This window comes from Crotalus tigris, unplaced genomic scaffold (genome assembly GCF_016545835.1).
Source record: "Crotalus tigris isolate CLP2741 ecotype Arizona unplaced genomic scaffold, ASM1654583v1 scf7180000019363.1367679, whole genome shotgun sequence".
NCBI classification, from domain to species: Eukaryota; Metazoa; Chordata; class Lepidosauria; order Squamata; family Viperidae; genus Crotalus; species Crotalus tigris.
In genome coordinates, this window is record NW_024097499.1 from 812,031 (window position 1) to 832,786 (window position 20,756).

At 42.1% G+C, this 20,756-nt stretch overlaps 2 long non-coding RNA genes across 2 annotated transcripts; one reads left to right on the plus strand and one right to left on the minus strand.

Annotated features, from left to right (window-relative positions):
• The first annotated feature begins 1,046 nt into the window (after window positions 1–1,046).
• Window positions 1,047–6,370, plus strand: LOC120316339. The gene is made up of 3 exons (XR_005558929.1): window positions 1,047–1,137; window positions 1,603–1,660; window positions 6,208–6,370. It is a non-coding gene; the product is annotated as an uncharacterized LOC120316339 (long non-coding RNA).
• A 3,659-nt stretch (window positions 6,371–10,029) lies between these two features.
• LOC120316340 lies at window positions 10,030–19,098 on the minus strand. The gene is made up of 4 exons (XR_005558930.1): window positions 18,852–19,098; window positions 13,581–13,806; window positions 12,612–12,711; window positions 10,030–10,440 (listed from the first exon to the last, which is right to left on the minus strand). It is a non-coding gene; the product is annotated as an uncharacterized LOC120316340 (long non-coding RNA).
• Window positions 19,099–20,756: the final 1,658 nt, after the last annotated feature.

A 20,756-nucleotide genomic window follows, 5' to 3' on the forward strand; every position in this document is an offset into this window, starting at 1 on the left:
TTAATCAAGGAAATTCTGTGATTGGACAGAGCATTTTTTTTTTTTTTTTTGAAGAGGGCGATTGATTCCCAAATATTTCGTAGGCACAGAAGGTCGCTTATATAAAGGAGAAATTTGGAAAGGGAAGGAAGAGTGTCGAGATGGAGCTTCACAGATTAGGATATGGCTTTTGAGACCTCTGAATTATAGATAGAGATGTTCTTTATGAAATGCAGAGAAAGATGGGTGGCCTCCCTTTGACTCTCAAGGCTGATTTCATATGTGACAGAATCAGAATGACAAAAGCAGCACCACAGCATTGCTTTGCAAGGAAGGCACGTTGAAAAGTAAGGTGGTTGTGACATATTATCGTTAGACTTTTTTTAAATTCCATCTTTTTTATAAATCAGTCAAGATGGTGAATGTGCTTGCATATTTTCTCAACAACAACCTTGTCAGGTGGGTTGGACTTGCCCAAAGTGACTTGGCCAAAGTCATCCAGCTGCCTTTCGTGTCTAAGGGAGGCCTACAATTCACAGGCCCCTGGTTTCTAACCCAGCACCTGAACCATTACATCAGATTGGCTGTCGGGATGTAACAATCCAGTGCCCTTTTGCCCCCTACTGTTGTGTGTCTTCACATCTACATTTTTGTGTGATAAACTGCTGAATTGCTTCACGTACTGTAAGAATGTTACACCCCACCGCTCTTTTAATTAAGAGGCAGAGAATGCACCCCACAACTTGACATCGTGTTGAACTTTTTCTTAGCTTTCTCTCTGGGCGTCTTATATCATGTTTCTTTTTGTCAATTGCAGTTTCCACGGGCTACTAATTAATAGTTCTTTGAATTACAGAGCGCTGTAGTTAAACAAAGAAAGTGAGAGGAAACTTAGCAGATTGTTTAGGCATTTTCAAAGTGAGGATAGGACAGCTGGTGGGGAAAAATAATTGGAAAGGTTAATAGGGTAGGTAGGGCACCTGTATCAAGCTGAAATTTATTTAAAATTATGAATTGTATTTTAGATATCACAATGCAAGTTCTGCCTTTCAGATCCTGCATGCAATGGGATGCAAGTATAAATAAAGGTGGTATGACATCATGGCACCTATTTCATCAATTGCTCTTCTTGGATGAGATGTTCATGTGGGCGCCCACGTGAGTATCTAGGCGGGTACAGAAAATAAAGGATCAGTTAAACATGCAGGGTGGCTTTGGCCTTTAACAATGTAATAATTGTTTGAAATTCAGGTGTTTGGCAACCATGATGCACTTAACAACTGTTGTAATTCACTGAACAACCACGATAAAGAGTTAATAAAATCAGGCACGATTCACTTAGCAACAGAAATGCTTGTCCCAGTTGTGGTCGTAAGTCAAGGACTACCTGTAATTAAAGATGAAAGTGAAAGCTTTCACTAAAAAACAGGGCACATCCTAGTTTGAGTTTTCCTCACCTTATGCTGAAGGTTCCTTTGCCTTGAGATTATAAATCCTATTTCCAAACAGCTGACCATGATCTATACTTAGCCATTCTTGATAACCTATTTCATAGGGAGGCACTGGGCAAGGAAAACTGTGCTGTATCTTAAGATTTCTAATGCCGTTTCTATTATTTGTTAGATTCCTTGGTTATATATGAGAAGAAGATCAATGCTGAACTTTCTATACTTCTTGACAGGTGTGTATAAAGCAAAGATTGAATGCAAATTAGTAGTGGTTTATTGCTGAGTTGAGGAATATAATGGAATAATGTTCCAGAGGTGGCTAGGTTAAACAGAGGAAAACAGAGCAGGCAGAGCAGAGCAGAGCAGAACAGAACAGAACAGAACAGAATAGAATAGAATTCTTTATTGGCCAAGTGTGATTGGATACACAAGGAATTTCTCTCTGGTGCATAAGCCCACAGTGTACATATAAACAGCAAGTCATAGATCATAGTTACAATCATTAATCATAAGTTACAAACAACAATTGATAAATCATAAGAAACCAATAGGAATAGGAGAGCATAGTAGGAAATATGAGAAGATGAGAAAAGATGAGAAATGAGACAATGCTATGGGAATTATGTTCAGCAGAGTGATGGCGTGGGGAAAAAACTATCTTTGTGTCTAGTTGTTTTGGCAGTTGTTTTACCATATAAATATATCGTAGCTCTCAACTTACGACCAGTTGCCTAGCAACATTTCAAACTTATGACAAATCTCCCCAAATATACTTACAACCCAGTTCCAAAGTTCCAACAGCTACTTCCTCTGCAGTTGCATGACCAAGTTTCAAGTACTCGGCAACTGGCCAGCATTTACAGCCATTTGCAGCATTCTGGCGTCATGTGACTGTGATTTATGATGGTTTTGCCAAATTTACTTGGCATTTACTTCCAATTTTTGCCAAAAGTGCCCAATACTGAACAAAGGGTTTGCTTAATAACTGCGATGTTCATTTTATGACCACAATGCTCATTTAATGATTGCCACAAAAAAGGTTGTAAAATTGGATTGGTCACGTGATGACCTGCTTTACGGCCACCATGATGTATGGCCGTAATAGGCAAGGTAATATTTTGAGGACTACCTGTACTTTGGAGCAGAGAGTTTGTAATAAATATTATGGATTTGTATTACTCTTCCTTTGCATTTTGGAAACTTTGCTGATGTTAGGAAAGAGTGTTCACTGAACTGTCAGGCTGAGCAGAAAAGCAGCTAGTTTATCGTGGTTTAGGCAATATCATCAACATAATAATGGATTCTGATTAGTTTTAAATATGTCCACTTGGTTGCAGTAGAACTTCAGATACACTCTAAAACTTTCATTTCTACTCTAGTTATAAGGCTGGGTGTCAAGGACTGAGACATCATTCTCCATCTCAGCAGAATTTAACCCAGTCTTTTCCAATATGGGACACATCAAATACATTGATTTTCAACTTCCATAATTCATAGTTTATAGAGGATTAGATTATGGAGGGTGAAGTTCAAACTTTCTGATAGATGCCTAAAGTCTGATGTAGTTTGTTTCACTGGAAATATCTCTAAATGTAAGAGTCACAACTGTAGGAATGACAATGTAATGTTGTCCCCCAGCTTGCTTTTTTTAATGTAAACAATTCATTGATTGGGACAAGTGGGAAAAAAAAAGCAGAAAAAAGGCTTCTAATAGACAAAATGATTTCAGGAAAATCTGGGTCAATATTTTCAAATCAGACTGATTAAAAACAATAACCTTTACCCCAATATAAATCATATGAGGAGTTTCCTGGATAAAATGCAAACATTTACTTTAAAATGTTAATTTTGTTGCGAGTTACACAATGGCAATAAAGATATTCTATTCTATTCTAAAATATAGTTCTGCTCTATTAACGAATTACTGAATTCCTTTTGGAATTGATTTTGAAGGATGATGGGGTACCTTGGCAGATTCCCCCAGCATGCTCTTGTGACCCAAAAACATAATATATAATTTGTCAAAGCATAGCAAGTCACTTTTCTAAAATGTATTTTGTAGTGGACAGTGTTCAGGGCTCAAATCCTTAAGGGAAGGAGGACAGGGCTGCCTTCAGAGTTTGAGAATAGGGGAGCAGTGTTAATGAAACCTCTCCATGGCAAGTCACAACTCTTGGCAGCTGATCTCTCCAGTTTATAAAAAAAGCCTTGGCTTTCAAATCAGAGCAATCTTTGTGTTGCTGCCAACATACTTTATGGGCCTGTAAAGCTTCCAAAGAGGAAAAAGTAGTATGAAATAGTAGGCTTTAGAGTTGGGGAATCAAGCTTGAGCATTTCTTTTCCAGGCTAGCAGACCTACAGGAGACAAAGTCATCAAAGACATTGCTTCTTTTTACCAGATGTTCCCAAATGTCTTCAGTTTTTTCTTGGAGAAACTCTCTTTCTGCTGACGCTGGTAGTTTTTCCCTGCAGTCCCTGGTGCTATGAAGTCCTTCTTTATTGCATGCTTTAAAATGATGTTATTTTTTTTTTTTTAAAAAAATATCTTAAACTGCTTATGGTTAGAATAATTCCCCCCTCCATATTTTTAATCTGATCAATAAACACTTGGCACTGCAGCAGATTTATAATATCCGAGTGGGAACCCAGGGCTAAAAAGGTTCTAAGCATTTCTCCAAACTCTAGTTTGTGGACCCCAGAGGATCTCGAGATTATATCATCCATATCTGATAGCAAAAATTACCATTTTTCCCCTTTTTTTGCAAAAACGACAAAAGTCACGGTGGAGAATGTGAGAAGGTGATGAACTATCACTTTGAAACCCATCCTCACATTTACAACCTTTGTAGATCTGCAAAGCAAAGGGAAGCTCTACAGCAGTGGTGGCGAACCTATGGCACGGGTGCCAGAGGCAGCACTCAGAGCCCTCTCTGTGGGCACACGTGCCGTCGCCCCAGTCCTAGGCCTTCAGCTGGGTTTTATAAAACCTTTTCGCTTTAGGCCTCCGCTGCCGTGTGCAAAAAAAAAATGGTTCAATCAATCAGTCAATTTCAACTTCTCGCGGGGAAAAAAATATCTTGCAAAGTTGGAATTGATTGATTGAACTTTTTAGTCCCACCCAGTCTGCCATTACCACTGCAGCCACACCCACCCAATGGGCCACACCCACCCAATTGGCCACACCCAGCCCATGGGCCACACCCACCTGGCACCCGATGATGCATAAGTGGGTTTTGGGTTGCAGTTTGGGCACTCGGTCTCTAAAAGGTTTGCCATCACTGCTCTACAGTCACAGTTTCATTTAGTGCAGTGGTTCTCAACCTTTTTAATGCCGCGATCCCCAACCGGTCGTAAGTCAAGGACTACTCAACCGGTCGTAAGTCGAGGACGACTCAACTGGTGCAGCCCCGTTTGCAGAATGGGAGTTTTGGTGGGCTCAGCAGGGCAGAGACAGCCTGGACAATTCCTATTGGCTTTTGAAAGCCAATAGAATTAGACTCTATTCAAGAGAGTCTATTCTATTGGCTTTCAAAAGCCAATAGAATCAAAGGGAGTAGCACAGCTAAGGAAAAGAGGGGGGGAAAAATGGCGGACTGCGTTGTTTGGCGACCCCCGTGAAATGGTCGTTCGACCCCAAATGGGGTCCCGACCCACAGGTTGAGAACCACTGATTTAGTGATTGCTACACTTAATCACTGAATTATCAGTTCCAGTTGTGATCCTTATACAAGGGCTACCTGTACTAAGGAGGAATATGTATCGAACATAGTGGGACCAATGAATGAACATGTCTAGGATTATGCAGTGCGTAAGTTCAATAGTTCTTCCATCTGCATATTGACTGACACAGGGCACAGAATATATGGGACTAGGAATAGACCGTAGTTTCTTAAAGAGAGTGACTCTTGCTTTACTAATGCACCTCACTTTAGAAGCGATTGTAAATGCTAAGTGTATTATTAACATAGGATATAAAGTGAAAAGCTCTCCAGAGTTGTTCCATTAGATCAGGGGTGTCAAACTGCCGGCCTGCGGGCTGGATGCCTCATAGCAAAACCGCACCTACCCCATTGCCGGCAATGGCAAAAAAATCACGATACGTTACGACACATCACATGACGTTGCGAGCTTGACACCCTGCATTAGATTTTTTTAAAAAAAGTTTTACAAATTTAATACAATATAACCCAAACCCCTCCCACCCCTTCCCCCCTCCCCCACTTCCCAGAGCTGATTAAAGGGTAACAAATAAACAATCATAATCTAACAAACATTACCCGACTATACTATCAATCAATCTATAACATACTTTAACTCCTTTTCAAAACAAATGTTAACTAATTAAAAACAAAAATAATAATATAATTAAACCATAACACTAAAAATAATATAAATTCAACCATATTAAACTATTAATAATAATCTAAAATCTACCCATAAGCAAGATAATACTTTTCAGTCTCATATTTCTTTTGAATATAATCAATCCATCTTCTCCAGACCGAAATATATTTTTCTTGTGAATGGTCCTTCAAATAGGCGGAGATTTTCTCCATTTCTGCTAAATTAGACACCTTAAGTATCCATTCTTCCAAAGTAGGCAATGAGTTTTTCTTCCAATATTGCCCCACCAATAATCTTGCAGCTGTTATAAGAACCCTGCATTAGATTTTTGTGCTTGTGATGAAAAAAGCTTACATGTGCTTTCACCAATATATTGCTGAATTACTGGGGAGGAAATATATACTGACGAATTTCTGCCATTTCCTTTTAAATATAGGCGACAACTCAAGGAATGGCATCAATAATTGGAGGGAGGAAGGATTGGTATAAGCCTTCTCTCCAGAAATATTTTTTTTAAAGGACTGAATAGAAAGGCCTTAAGCTTGATGGAACACTTGCATGAAGATGTGAAGCAAAGGATCTTTAGCACTGTCAATCAACAGGGAAGAAAAGTCTACCACATTTATCAGCTGAGAAGAATCAGGACCATCCATTGGATTGCTGCCTAGATTTATTTAAGTCTATACACAAGAATCTAATCAACTAAAGTTCAACACTAAATTGGCACCACATAAGGGTCAACAGAATTCAGAAGAAGTTGGATTTGGACCACTTCTGGGAATGCAAGGATTCTTAAGTCAGGGGTCTCCAGACTTGGCAAATTTAAGGCTTGTGGATTTCAACTTCCAGAATTTCTCAGCTGGCTGGGAGTTGAAGTCCACAAGTCCAAAATTTGCCAAGTTTGGCAGTCCCTGCTCTAAGCTGATGTCACACTTAACCCTCCACCCTTCCCTCCCTCCCGGTTCTGCTTGCTCTTCTCCAACACACATTGAGCTAAGGAAATAACTGACAATTGCTGGCAAGGAGCAGGTCATGAAGAAAAAAGATTGATTGCAACCAAATGCAATCTTGGAGGAAAACTGAAATTGTGGAAACCACAACAGTCCCATATCCCAATACTGTGAAATTAATGTACAAAATAAATGTAAATTATTAAATCAATAAATAAAGGTAATGTCTGAAATGAAATAAGTTATCTGAATTTTTTTAATTGTTTCTTTTTTTTTTTAAAGAAATCATTCCACTGTATCAAACAATTTCAAGTCAGCCAAAGAATTTCCACTTGGTCAAAATAATCGTTTATTGTCATTAATTATAATTTCCGCTTCTTGCCCAAGTTCTCTACATTTTGCCTTTGTTTGCTCATCAGGGCCCTGCTCTCTCCCTTTGTCACCCGTGTGATGTGAGAGTTTTCAGGTCTGATTCTAGCAGACTCTTTGCACAGCTTCCTTAAATATCCAAAGTGAATGCTGAACAAAAGCTATTCTGAGGATACCTGCAGTCCTTAATGCATATTTGGGGAATACCCACGATGAACATTTTTAGGATAATACATGCATATGCATGATATGCATCCCAGAAATGTATTAGCTGATGTCCTATAAAATAGGAGAAGAGGGCTGAATGGGAAGAAAAAAATGTGCAGTTTCTAATTAAACTCAGTAATACAGGGAAACTGCATTTGTACCTTGAGGTCTAGCTTATGCTACTGCATATTAGGTCATTCTTACTTGAGTTCAACCTTTGATTTCCTTGGTTTTACTGAAATCCCCCCCCCATTTATATTTTCCCCAACAAGGCTCAATTTGTACAATCAGCACAATGACTCCATTGTAAACCTCCTACGTGTTGTCACAGAAGAAAAGTCAGAAAGAAAAGAATGAGTCTGCAAGAATGTTACCCTTCAATCTATTAAGTGCCACTTCCTTGGGAATGTAATTGTAGGCTGCAGGTACAGTAGGTAGAGAAAATTGCCTATTCCAATTTTCCTTGAAGGGATGATTTTGCACTGTTTCTATCAATGGAGATAAAAAGAGTGTTCCTAGGGCAGTATTTCCCAAACTTGACAATTTTAAGGCATGAGGACTTCAACTCCCAGAATTGAAGTCCACATGCCTTAAAATTGTCAAGTTTGGGAAACACTGCCCTAGGGGAAAGGTTACTGGGAAGCAAGAATGAGCATTCCTCTGCACAAAGTAAATAATACTCTATTTGTTTCTATTTCCACAAAGGATACACCTTGGACTCTGATCCCCAAACAGCTAAAGCCAAAAAGAGGCAGAACTATAGATAGGCAAGGCCATCAAATTTGCCTGCCAGGGTGGTGATGGGATTATAATGAAAGGACGGGGAACATGTCATTCTCCAGATGACATTGAACTCTATCAACTCTAGACGGTTGTAACCAATGAACAGGGATGATGGGAAACGAAGTTTAACAAATCTAGAAATCAACACATTGTCTACCTTTGTCCTTTGAGGTAGGGATTTACCACTTAATATACTCACACATAGCATGTGCTACTGTGATAGAAAAGCTAGTCCAAAAGCAACAATTACTGAAATACAATAGAAAAGGCCCCAAGCCTGGCAATGACAATATCGAGACCACCAGGAAATTTCAAGATTATAGGTTAGATCAGGCAGTTAAAAAAAAATCTGAAAGAGGCTAATGGCAAATGTACGTGTTCTAGAATAATTTTCCAGGATGCTCCTGCAAACTCCATTTGGTTTCAAGGAAACTACATGTTCACAAATGTGTCCATGAAGTTACCAGGAGTCATGTTCAATGTAAAGGAGACCTTAACCATTTTCATTAAAATAGTCAAATCGTATCAAATCAACTCACTGGAAAGACCCACTTAGTTGGACTCTGTTCTGTGAAAATCTGCATTCACTTGATTTACACAAATAATAACGCAACCAGCACAGCAAGATTCCAGAAGGAGATAAAAATTCCATTGTGACCTTTTGTTACCACCATCTGCATTTTCTCTTCAGCTTTCTGATGCTTGTCGTAATTACTGTACTGTGTAATCATTGCTTCTTTGCAAACTATGTTACTGTTACTGTGTTGAAAGATGTAAGCATTTTTAAAGAGAAGTTTTGTCCCTGTCTCCAAGCAGTTCTGCAGAGGGCTCTCCTCTGGAACATCATCAGAGTAAGTTGTAACATAGTCTAAAAATGGCTGAGAGGAAATCAGAATGACTTCTGTTTCCTGACACAGCTGTTCCATGTTCCACAATTTAGATCATGACATTTCTTTTTAAGGGAGATTGGGGAGACAAGATTAAACTGCCACATAGCCTAATTTTGTTCTCTTGTTCTTCATAGCACTTCCTCATTGGACAGTCTATAGTTCAACAAAGGACCTTGAGTAGAGGTGCGCCATAAAGAAAACATTGGAGGAGTTATGTATTGGTAGAACAATGCGCTGTTAGAAATAAATTGTTACAATGCTCTTACACTTCTCCAACTTGATTTCCTCCAGGTACAGTTTATAACTAGCAGACTGCTTCGGAATTGGCTGTTTTCTTGAATGTCCTTGATTGAACAGCTGTTGCTCTCTTTTCTATGGCAGCAAGATGGAGGATCACAAGCCTTATAGCAGTGATGGCGAACCTTTTAGAGACCAAGTGCCCCAAACCCGCTCCCTGCCCCGCTCCGCCTCCCACCCTGCCTGCTCCATCCCTGCCCGCCCCCTGCTCCACCCACCCACAGGCCCATGCACTACCTCAATGGCCCGCTGTAGCAGACCACCCAGGCAGCCCTGCAGCACCATGGCAGCCACGCCTTCCGCCCACACCCACAGCATCATCTGCACGCTATGGAGCTCAAGGGCGGAGTCTTGTCCCTGCTGCCCGGCTATGTCCTTGGCTGCGCTGCTCCGTGCAGGCCGCGCCTGGGGGCGATTCTCCTCCAGGTGGGCTGCTGGAGAGGAGGGGGCTGCAGGGGGAGGCGGGGCTGGGGCGATGGCACGTGTGCCCACAGAGAGGGCTCCGAATGCCGCCCCTGGCACACGTGCCATAGGTTCACCACCACTGCCCTATAGCCTGATCTAGGTTTATTAGAGGAGGCTTATTTAGCAATATTGCAACTTTAGAATTTATTTTTTTTTATTTTGCATCTGGCCACCCATCTCACCAAGTGACTCTGAGTGGTGAACAACATTTTTTAAAAATAAAAGCAATTAAAATAACACAACATTAAAATACATAGTGGCTGTAGGTAAACCACCCATCATCATAATGACTACATTAAGCATGAAAAGGGTCCTGCACACAGTGGAGTCAGTTCAACCATGGGGCAGAATGAACTAATTCCCAGATAGTGAATATGGGGCATTAGTAAAGGGTAGCTAATTAGCAATTAGTTATTATGTTATTTTACACCAAGGATTTTTTTTTAAAAAAAGACATTTGTGGGTTGGGTTTTTTTCTTTTTTTAATAACTTGATCATTATGCAATTTGACTTGGGTGGAACAAAATCTCTTGGACCAAGCTTTCACATGCATAAACGTCTTAAATGTTAAATCTGCCAGTTAAAACAAATCAGATTAATTGTGTATATTCACGACTAACAATTTATCAGGTGGAGACATTTCTTTTTCTGGCTCCTCGTGTAGCTTACACAGGCCTCTGATTTTGCTGATGGGAGAAAGTAGAGACCCTAGAAGGAAAATAAAGCATGGAATGTTGCAGATCAGAAAACAAAACTTATGCTTTCATTATAATGAATTCAAAATAAATACTTTCTCAGTGCTGAAGGGTCAGGTTAAAAAAATGCATATGAAACATACTCTTTCTTTTAAGTGTTGTAGAATGGGACTGCTTAAATCTCAAAATGATAATTTTACATTATAAGCTTGGTCCAAATATTTTACAATTACTATTATTTGTTCTTACCACCCTATGAAATAAGTTAGCACTAATTTGTAGTTGCAGTGAAATTTGGGCAAGAGGTAAAAAAAAAACCAAGCTTGCCCAAAGCTATCTAGAGCAGCGGTTCTCAACCTTTGTGTGACGGCGACCCCCGTCACACGGATGTGCCGCCCCTGCGCATGCGTGGCGCCACCCCATGCGTGCTGCGCATGCACGGCACCACCCCATGCATGGCGCGCATGCGTGCCGCCCCCATGTGCGGTGCGCATGTGTGCCGCCGCCCCCTGAGGGGGAAAAATGGCGGATCGTGTTGTTTGGCGACCCCCGTTAAATGGTCGTTTGACTCCAAATGGGGTCGTGACCCATAGGTTGAGAACCGCTGATCTAGAGTCTCTGTTCCATTCTGGCCTAGCCAATATGTACCCTGAAGTATAGCATTTCTGTAGGCTTTAGATGTGCTATTCATGACATAATTTTTGGGTGTGTTAACAGGGCAAGGCAACTAAGTGAATAGACAGCTTGAGGCATATAATTTTCAGCTTCAGCTCAATGTGACTTTCAAAGTTGGGGATTAACAACTTCTTATTTTTTTCTTATAACACAGGTTTCTTCCAGTTTGATGAGGTGCATAGAAAAGTAGATTGACTTCCAAGGTAATATCTAGGTAAGGGAGCCACTTGGCATAGAAGATTTTGCTTGGGATAAAAGTGCACTTCGGTTGCAGCTGGCTAAAATGTGTCAAACTTAACTCTACTATACTTACAATCAGTGGTTTATGAGCTGTGAATATTGGTAAGGCTAATAATCTCAGTCTATGCCTTAGGTTTACTACTAAAATGTAATGTGAGAGCATTGATTGACTAAGGCCATGATGGATAGTAGAGATCTATACTCATGGGACCATCTGCCATTGGTCCTTGGGCATGCTGATCCTTGGGCAATCCTTGTGATTACAAATATAACAGAAGTAAATGGTAAAGAGCATGAATTAACAAATAAAGGAAAAATGTGAGAGAATGTGAAAATGTGAACGGGAAGTATCACTGGAGCAGGAGGGGGGAATTGGCAAGATGATAGATGGAGTTGCACAATGCAAACCTCATTCTAATTAATGTATGAAGAACCAAGGGAGTTGTGCATGAAAAGGAAAATGGAAGGAATGATCGCAAACTTAAGCAAAATGAAAAACTAAAGAAAGTAGTCATATTTGAGTCAGAAGGTACAAAGAAATAAATTGAATGCAGTGAAAATGCTTAAGAATTGTCTGTGGTAAAAAAGATCAAGAATAAATGAATGAATGAGTGAATGAAAGAATGAATGAGTGCTGAATTAACGTGGATTGGCCAGGAACACCTTGAATTGTTTCATTACATATTTTATTACATACATTCATTATATCTATGTGATGAAACAATTCAATACATTTCTTTTATCCTGGTCACTCAGTTTTATGGTCAATGGTTAGTGGTCCACAATCCACTAATCCACTAATTAATGTCATGGTTGAATGACATTGATGAGTTCCTCAGAAAAAGAGAGGTGGCAAATTTAAAGGACAAAAGGCAACAAACATGAAATTGTTATGGTTACTGTTTCTTGGGAAGATGAATATGAGTACAGACTCTGGAACCAAATACCCCAATTCCCATGGACTCAAGATCTTTTGAGCTGTGACTGCTTAAATCTTTAGTATATAGTCAAATGTAATGCCTGTGAATAATGGTCTTTAATAAATTTCTATTATATATTTGGTTCACAGTATACTTTTTTTTTAAAATGTGACATTGTGTTTTACCAATACTGCACACTCATACTATCTTTGCCATATTTCAGTTTTCAGAATTCTTTGGAGTTTAGCAGGAATAATTAAAATTACATGTTTGCAATAATTATAGTCTAAAATGCAGATTTACTTTGCAACTTAATTTTATCCCTAAATGGTTGAAATGAAAGTCTTACCTTGGTCTCAGGAGTGAATAGGTACTGGACAAACTTAAGTCACAATGTAAAAACTTATCATTCCAAAAACCTCTAGATTTCTTGTTTCGCCAAAGGGCACCTATGCAAGACATGTGGGTACAATTCCATGAGGTCAAGGGCAATGAAGTGAATAGCAGCCTCTAGCCATTAACATGAGCATTTAGAGATTTGCAGATCAGCCTCTGGCTAACTGTATCTTTTTTCTATAAAATCCTTGATGATACATGATTCATCATCGGACATGAATCACTACTGATATTGGGCGTGAAAAGTGAGCTGGCTGTATTTTACCAGTAATAGCAAGATCTAATCACGAAATAGTCCTTGCTATCTCTGTTTCTACTCAAAGGAGGCCTTGAACAACCAGCTCTGTAACATTTAACTAAGACTGTGACTACTCAACTGCCTTAAAAGTAACATGGCCAATTGTCAAAATGGCGTGGCCTGATGGGAAAGACCTTTGGGTGATTTCAACAGATACAAAAGTACAAAATGGCTCAAATGAAAATTGCAATGCACTTCTTTTGGCTTCTGGAACGTACTTTTCCTATTATTGGATTATGTATCAATGAAGGCTTTTCTCTGCCGCTTCTTTGTTGACCTGAAGCAGGGGTTGCCGAAAATGCTTCAGTTGCAGATATTATGTGTACTTATCATATTTTGGATACTTTATGCCTAGATCCTACTCTCTGCAGAAGTCTGCAATGTTGGGAAAGGTGGTTAGAGAGAGAGAAAAAGAAGTTAATAAGCAGCAAGGTAGATGGATTCAGCTACAGCAGCAATGGGTGCACCCTTAGAAAATCTGAAAGGCCTGGTTGGAGACAGATTGTCCTGCAGAGAATGTATCTATAAGGATGCTAAGAGTCAACCCAACACAATAACACATAATTAATCAATATATGTTGACTGCTCATCTTGTTATTTAACTCATACAAGTTCTTAACAAACCTGGTTTTCCATTTTCTCCTCTTGTTCTTCAGTGTTTACATGTCGTGCTTAAGAACTAATTGTTGAACAAGCTGTAATGGCCTATCAGTTTATGAAATGGATCCATTTTTTCTACCAAGCAGGAACATTTGTTGGACAGAAGGTTGGCAAGATATGGGAACCTGGTTTGAAGAAGCCAATCTTCACACAGGAAATGGGCAGAAGAGGACCCCTTTGGGTTTCACACCTAAGGGATGCACCAGAAATCAGGCAGTTATATTTATACAATTGACTGCAGGAAACAAAAATAACAGAATTGCTGATTGGTTACTTTTATGTATTCGGTTCTTAGGCATTAGACGAAGACACATGATGAACAAGTAATCTCTTTATTGATTTTCTCCTTACAACCAAGCAAGAACCAAAAGGCACGCAGGCCTTTTATAGAGTCCTGAACCTGGACGGTATCAGCCAATAAGAAGCTGGCTGTTTTTGCGCCTTACGCACGCGCACAAGACTGGCAAGAGCCAGTCTGGTCCTGGGCAGCTTTTGGTCTGCCCGAGACTGTTTGCAACATTTCTGAGCCTGCTGAATACTTCAGCAGGCTCAGGACACAACACCTCTCCCCCCTAGATAAAACACACCTTAGCTGTACACACAGTTACATTTGTTCAAGGGGCAGGGAATAGTGGAGTTACAATGGCCTGCACACAGGCAGAGCACGTGTACACAATAATTATTTTAACTAAACAAAAATACACCCACAATCATATATTGTAGCTAACACTCTGTACTGAGTGTTAGTCAGCATCCTGTTCCAGACCAGCAAGGTTCCCTTTGCATTGACAGAAACCTCACATAGTCTCCAAGATGTTTGGGTGGGCACTTGGCCTGCTGTGACCTTCTAATGGCCAGTGAGTGTGCCTGGCCTACCTGCTCCCTTGCCAGGCTAGGCAGACCAGGACTTTTGTGCCCCAAGGACCCAGGTGACCCACCCAGCTGCTGACTGGCTGGATTCTCTGAATCCAAGCCAGAGTTCCTTGGGGGGGTAGAATTCTCCAAGTCCAATGGAGGGGTGGAATTCCCCAAGTCCACAATGGACCTCTCTTGGGAGCACTGTCCCTCGAGCCCAAAACCAGCAGCTGGAGTGGCTTGAGTGACGGAAGTGCCCCAGTACCCCATAGCCCCCGTATATGTGCCGGAGATGCCAGAGTCATGGCAAATCCCCTTTCTGGAGACTTCCTGTTCAGAGCAATAGCTGAACTGTATGAATGCCCCTGGTGAAATTCCCTGTCTGGGGCTGTAGTTGAATTGTGTGGATACCCCCGGTGCGACTCCCTGTCTGGAGCAATAACTGATGTGCGGGATGACCCCCTTCATGGAGAATTCCAGTTTGGAACACTTGCGGAACCTTAAGATGACCCCTGAAGAGCCTCAGCGACAGTCTCAGCAGTTTGTGAGACACTACTAGAACTGGGAAACTGTGAACCAGAATGCCGATTATGGTCCTCCCCACCCCCCAGAGCAGAGCCAGGAGCGGAAGTGTGGCTGTTCAGCCTCCAGCGCAGTTGATCAATGTGTCTGCGGATGACACATCCATCATCTAAGGCCACTTCATATGACAGCAGCCCAGAGACCTTGCATACTACTGCTGTGACCTAGAGATGTCCAGGCCCATAGTTTCTTGCCCAGACTGGATTGCCCACCTGAAGTCTCCTAGGTGCCCATGGCTGTGACACCTGTGAAGCCACCCGGTCTGGGTTCAACCTGTCCAGTTTGGTGATGAGGCGGCGATCCCAGAGGAGTTCTGCTGAGCTCTTCCCTGTGGCTGTGCAAGGTGTGGTGCAGTGTGCAAGAAGGAAATCTGCTAACCTGTGATGCCAGTTACTTGAGAACATCTTTGGTAGTGCGCACCATCCTCTCTGCTTGGCCGTTGGAAGATGGATGGAAGAGAGCAGACATCGCAAGCCAGATCAAGTTGTTTTGAAGAAAAGTCTGGAACTCAAAAGAGGTAAATTGGGGGCCATTATCTGAAACCAGGACATCTGGAAGTCTATGTGAGGTGAAAATTCCTGTCAACATCTGGATGGTCCTGGCAGTAGTAGTGGAAGAAACAGGAACAACCTCTAGCCACTTGGAATGGCTGTCAATGAGGAGAAGGAAGAATTGCCCCTGAAAGGGCCCAGTGTAATCTATATGTACCCTTGACCAAGGGGTTTGTGTTTCCTCCCACCTATGTACTGGGGCCTGAGGCATTTCAGGCTGTGACTGTTGGCATACTTGGCACCCATGCACCTGGGCCTCAATGTCTTTATCGAGCCCAGGCCACCAGAGATGGCTGCGTGCAAATGCTTTCATCCTTACTATTCCTGGATGTCCCTCATGCAGAGAGAGCAAGACTCTAGACCTCAATGAGGCTGGGATGACTACCCTACTATCCCATAACAGGCACCCTTTGAATGTAGAAAGCTCGTGCTTCCTTTGCCAGAAGCTTTGAAATTCCGTATTTGGACATGTGTCAGGCCATCCTGACAAGACCCATGTCAGCACGCGTGTGAGCGTGTGATCAGTGGCAGTTTCTGCAGCCACGTCCCTAGCATTGAGGGGAGATTCAGGCAACTCCTGAATGGAAAGAATGATAATAGCAGGAGCAGGATCTGCATCTATTTGTTTGAGAGGTAATCTGCTGAGGCCGTCTGCATGGTCCATCTCTTTTCCAAGTTTGTGAATGAGTGTATAATCATATGCTGACAGGAAAATTGACCACCTCAGCATACGTGGAGAAATAATGTGTGGTGTTTGTTTGTTAGTTGTAAACAAACCCAGCAGAGGCTTATGGTATGTGTAGACCGTGAAGTGGTGGCCATATAAGAAATCATGGAATTTCTTTATGCCAGCTACTATCTCTGTCAATCTGAGTGTAATTCTGCTCTGCAGATGACAGAGTCCTTGAGTAGTAGGCTACAGGGACTTGTGTCCCATCAGCCTTCAGTTGGCTAAGTACTGCTCCCACCCCATAAGGAGATGCATTGCATGCAATGCACACAGGCAATTGCTCATTGAAATGCGCTAATACAGCATTTGAAGAGAGCAAGGCCATAACCTCATTGAAACTCCTTTCATGGACTTTAGTCCACTGCCATGGAGCCTGCTTATCTAAGAGCCAGTGTAACGGCTCTGCCACTGCAGCCTTATGTGCGAGAAATGCGTGATAGAAATTTAAGAGCCCCAAGAAAGCTTGCAGCTCACTCTTGGACTTGGGACTTGGGGCCTGCTGAATCGCTTGAAGCTTGGATTCAGCAGGGTGGATGCCTTGAGCATCAATTCTGAAGCCTAAGAAGTCAGTGGAAGTGACTCCTATTTTGCATTTGTCTTGCTTCAATTTAAGGCCTGCTTGGCAGAAATGAAGCAAGACAGCCCTTAATCTTTCTGCTAGATTTTGAGATGACTCCCCAGGAATGAGGACATCATTGAAGTAGGGACAGACCCCAGGAATACCACGAAGTGTGCGTTCCGTGACACTTTGAAATATGCCAGGGGCTACATTAACCCCAAACTGCAGTCTTTTAACCTTAAAGGCCCCTCTATGTGTTACGATTGTTTGGGCCTCTGCAGTTGCCTCATCAATAGTTAGCTGTTGAGAAGCCTGTGCCAAATCAAGTTTTACAAAAAGGCGCCCCCCTTTGAGGGAGGCCAGAATGTGGCTTACCACAGGCACTGGATATGCATGCTGTTGCAACGCTTTATTCAGTGTGCATTTATAGTCTACGCATATGCGGACTTCTCCATTAGCCTTTAAAGGCATTACAATGGGGGTTTCCCATGGACTAGAGTCCACAGGTTCTAAGATGCCCTGCTGGAGCAGCTTGTCCAGTTCTGCATATATCTTGCTTTTGAGGGCAAAAGGCACCCTTCTAGGCTTGATCCTGATGGGCGTGATAGTTGGGTCTAAACGTAATGCAATGGGAGGCCCCTTGTAGGAGCCAAGCTCTGAGATAAACACATCAGCAAACTCCTTGCAGACTTCTGCAAGGCCCAACGTTTGCAGGCTGTGAAGCCCAGTCACTTGAATTCTCAGGGCCTCAAACCAATCGAGTCCAATAAGACTTTTGCGTTCACCCCCAGCTACCACCACATCTAGGAGGCCCTCAAAAGCCTCCCCTTTCACACTTTGGAATTCTGGAAGTCAGTGAGGATTAAATTTAATGGCCTGAGTTTGACCTGAAGGCCACTACTGCTGCAAATCTTTTTGAAGGTGTCAAGTGAAATGATTGATAAAGCGGACCCTGTGTCCAACTCCATCGATAAGGGAACCCCTTGCAACTTCACGTCAATGTGAAGTTTTTTCTTAAGGGCCTTGTGTGTCCCTGTCCTCAAAATACTCCTGTGCGATGGGCAGAAACCCACCCTGTGTTAGCTGGGGACCCTAGTACCTTTCTGAAGCAACTCTTCCCGAGGTTGGATCTTCTGGTGATCCAAACAAATGGCCGAGCAGAATCTGCAGTCAGCTCGCTTGTGGCATCCTCTACACCCGAAGTACTGAGGAGATGCTGGGGCCTTGTCTGGACACACCTTCGGCCTTCTTTCTGCTGGCTGGTGAAGTCTGTCCACCTCCTCTTCAGGAACCGCTTCTGAATCTTCTCGAGCGTCCTCTTGATGGACGGTCATGGTGGCTGGAGGGTTCCTGGTGAACCGCAAAGCCTTCACAGTACCGCGTGCTGCTTCTTCAGCTGCAACCTCTCTTAAGGCATCTTGAAACAATACTTCTTCTTTTACGAAGATCTTCTGTTGCAGTTTTCAACTTCGTAGGCCACACATGAAACGATCTCGCAGCCTCTCTTCCAGGTTCTTTAACTCACAAGGCCTGGCTGCTTGTCTTAAGGCAGTGATGAAGTCCGCAGCAGATTCACCCGGCCTCTGGTCTCTCTGCTCAAACACGTGCCTCCAAGCGATGACAGACAATTTAGGCTGGAAATGTTCCTACAGCATCTTCTTCAAGTCAGCGTACGTTACTGACTCCAGAAGTGGAGGGGCCACCAGATTTTCAGCAATGTCGAATACTTCCTGACCACAGGCGCACAGAAGAGTTGCCGCTTTCAGGTTGTCTTCCCTGATTTGATTCACTCTAAAGTAGTTCTTCATCCTTGCTATGTATGAATTCCATCTCTCTGGGTGGGAGATATCAAAATCCATCAAGCGGCCAATTTTCGACATCGTAAACATTTACTGCCTTTGCTAATTGCTTCCTCTGCAAGCTAGTATTTAGGGAAAGGGTCCTTTTGCTGAGCTTACCTCCAGCGATGCTATACTGGCAGGCTGAGTCGCGAATGCAGGACACCGTCTTCCCAGTCTTCAGGACTTTCTCAGTGAGTCCTATTTGTTTCTTTTGCTTGCAGGGATCCCACCTTTGTCGCCAGTTTTATGTATTCGGTTCCTAGGCATTCAACGAAGACACATGATGAACAAGTAATCTCTTTATTGATCTTCTCCTTACAATCAAGCAAGAGCCAAAAGGCACACAGGCCTTTTATAGAGTCCTGAACCCGGACAGTGTCAGCCAATTAGAAGCTGGTTGTTTTCATGCCTTGCGCATGTGCTCAAGGCTGTCGACAGCCAGTCTGGTCCTGGGCAACTTTTGGTCTGCCCGGGACCGTTTGCAACATTTCTGAGCCTGCTGAATACCTCAGCAGGTTCAGGACACAACAGTTACAAAGTTACATGACAGTGCACAAAGCAAAGCCACCCCATAATACCCCATTAATTATTTAGTTCTATTCATTATTATATAAGCTGGCTACCTATCAGTATGTTTTTTACTATGCTGATGATAAAGTTTGCTAACCTCTCAAGTCTTGTCCAGACAGCCCCTAACGACTGTTTAAGCTAAATATCACGTCACTTTCCTTGATTCCAGGAACAGGTTTGCTTGCAAAGTATGAGTGTCAAAGCCACAACATATCAGCTAGTCTATATAGGAGACACTTGTGGTCAATCTATAGAATGTTTGTGGTCAACCCCTCTAGCTGAGAGATATTAAAGAGATACGGTACTTCTTCAGGCAGACAAAAGCACAAATAAGCTAATTGCTCTATCCAAAGTTAATTCATAACTGACCAAAGCCTCTAATTATTCATAAACAAGCAAATAAACATCCAGACCCTCAGGCTGAAGGATTGTCACAGCTATAAGTAAAAACTAGGCGAATTTCCACTAAATGCATTTCTACGCTTTTAGAAATATAGCCATAGGAGAGAGGATGTTTTTTCAATCCTTTGGTTCATAGACAAGATTTCAATAAAGGAGAATATTTGTAGCTCAGGGTTGAAATGAGAGGTCCTTGGTGCTCTCTGAGCTTGCTTGTTTTCTTGCAGATGTTTCATTTCCCAAACTAGCTAACATCATCAGTGCTAGAGACAAGATTGCATCAAGAGCGTTGGATTTTCAGACCCATGAGCAGTAAGACTGGAATCATATCATAGGAGTATTTCATTACTTCTGTTGGCTTTCATTCAAAGCTCTGGTTCTTTAACTCTTTATGGCTGACTACAGAGAATCCCAAAGACTGTGCCCAAGCCATAAGATCATCCTCTGAGGGTTTCCCTAATGAGGTATGAAAATTACCAACGAAAGGGTTTCTTTTAAGCAGTGACCCCATCTTATGGAGTAACCATTCACCTGTTTAACAAAGCAAGGAATTTGTCTCTCTAATGTTTAAGTTGAATGAGTTCATTTTCCATAATGCCATTAAACTGGAACAGTTCCATAATTGTAACATTCCTTGTGCCAGAATTATCTAGGTAGGCACTAACGTGGTTACGCTATGAAGGGATAAAAAAAGACACTTTGCCTTCATCTGCTCAACTTCCATGGTTATCCAGTTTGTATTTCAATGTGTAATAATTTCACAAAATATTGGTTAGTGCTATCTTTAGATGATGGTGAAGGTTTGGAACAGATAGGAAGCAGCAGGTGAAGCTAGGCATAATCATATCAAATACCTGCACAATTAGCACAGGTGCCCCCTAGGGCTGTGTGCTCTCTCCATTACTCTTTTCTCTCTATAGCAGGGGTGTCAAACTGGCGGCCCACGGGCTGAATGCATCATAGCATAACTGCACACACCCCATTGCCGGCAATGGCAAAAAAGTCACGATACGTCGCGACATGTCACTTGATGTTGCAAGTTTGACACCTCTG